This window comes from Meleagris gallopavo, chromosome 1 (genome assembly GCF_000146605.3).
Source record: "Meleagris gallopavo isolate NT-WF06-2002-E0010 breed Aviagen turkey brand Nicholas breeding stock chromosome 1, Turkey_5.1, whole genome shotgun sequence".
In the NCBI taxonomy this organism is placed as follows: Eukaryota; Metazoa; Chordata; class Aves; order Galliformes; family Phasianidae; genus Meleagris; species Meleagris gallopavo.
In genome coordinates, this window is record NC_015011.2 from 68,090,572 (window position 1) to 68,092,483 (window position 1,912).

Here is a 1,912-nt window from a genome sequence, read left to right on the forward strand (position 1 = left end):
GAGCTGCTGGCGAGGCGATGCTGTGGGTGCCGGGAGCTGAGGGACGAGCGAGGGCCGGCCTTGAGTGGGGCTGGGCTGGAGGCGGGGGGCAGCGTTAGGGGCTGTGCGGACACGGCGGGTGCTGGAGAGCAGTCGGGGTGGCTCGGGTTGGAAGGGTCCGTAGTTGGGAGGACCTAGTTCCGGCGTCCCCTGCAGGGCTATAGAACACCTGCAGACTTTCCTGTTAGCATCTCACACTAATTATTTTGCTGAAATTCGCGCGGTCTTTGCAGGTAGTAAAGCGGGAAGCCGTAAAAATGCTCCCTTCATATATTTTTGAATCGCTGTCTTAATGCTGAGGATACCTGGCGGAGCGCTGGGACTGAGGGCAGCGGTGGTACATGTGATGTGGTCACACGCTGCTCAAAGCTAAACCAGCGTCGTAACCTTTGTTCTCTGGCATGAGCCGCCCAGCCAGCAGCCCTGGGCTCTTAGTAGCTTTTCATGGCAACTTTTTGGTTTTTACGTAGCAGAGTGTATAGTTTCAGCAGGTTGAGTGCACACGCAGACCTTATCAGAGGTTTGTACAACCGCGTAAATAGCACACTCTCTTGCTTTTCCCATCTTTGGAAGGAGGACTTGACATACGCCAAAAAAAGTTCTTATCGGTCTGCTGATGTCCTGTATTGACTCTCATCCTGCACAGTCAGGCGGCATAGAGAGTTCTGTTGCCTTGTATAATCCCATGTGTCCTGAAAACCTGGCATTTTTCTCACCTGCAGTTCAGCCCACTGGGTTGTTGTTGTTGTTGTTTGCTTGTTTGTTTGTTTGTTTTTCAATATCTTAATTTCCTGTGCATGTCGCTCCAAACTGTATTGCTTTCAAAGAGAATTAGGAGGTTTAAACCATGCAGTAGAGGCTGCATTTCAGTTGTTTTTAATAGTTTATTTTGGGTGTTATAAAAACTTTAGGGGAGAAAACATCCTACAGCACAGTAGGATAGGTGGCCCAGGGTATTCATCTTGTTCTGGAAAATGGATTATAGTGCTTACTGTTTGCCTGAATTGATCAAAGAGGGGAATACATATATATTTTTTATTCTCAGTGTTTTGAAGAAGCTCTTTCTTCAGATTTGTAAATAACACCTTATTATTATTATTATTATTATTATTATTATTTGTTTTTTAGTCTCCTGTTTGAAATGCTTTAACTTACCTGCTGAGATCTGAGCTATGAGTTGTCACTCTTGCAACTGGAATATCAGTTACAAGATATATCCAGGAACAAGAGAATGCCATACTTGTCTGGAAAAATAAATAATGCTGAATTTATATGTATTATAAATGAAAACATTTTCTTGCAGTGTTTTGGAATTTTAACATTTTTAATCAAATCTGGCATCTCTTGCAAAATCTCCTTAAAGGTTTAATTTGTGTGGTTTTGAGCTGAATGGAGCCAACTTAATCAGACTATAATTTATTTTTATAGCTATGTATGTTATGTATGTGCAGCTTTTTTTTTTTTCCTTCCGCTGTAATGCTTGTAACTATCTACATGTTACAATAAAATCTCTCTCTTTGGGGTGTGATTGGTAGCTGAAAGGCCAATTGCAAAGACGTCTTGTGGGATGCATGTGTGTGCTCCTCAAAAACCTTAACAGTTTGTCCACATAAACACTTGAACACTTGTGAGGATGCTCCTTATGAGTTGTTTTACAGTATATAGTGAAAATACCAGAAGGCTTTCAGTGAAGTGATCTTGAGTGCTTTTAATTATTTACTTTTAATATGGAGAAAAAAAAAAATCTGAATGCTATTGGGACGTACCAGTCATAGACCCTAGTTAACTAGATGTCAGTGTAGTCCTCATGTAAAATTAAGCATGTATTAATAGCCTCAGTCATTTAAAAAAAGAATAGTATTCAGCTTTTTTT

General features: G+C 41.3%; 1 protein-coding gene across 5 annotated transcripts in view; it reads left to right on the top strand.

The window, feature by feature from the left end:
• The window catches only part of PPARA (peroxisome proliferator activated receptor alpha), a 40,623-nt gene that overhangs the window by 890 nt on the left and 37,821 nt on the right, over positions 1-1,912 (top strand). The window lies entirely within an intron of this gene.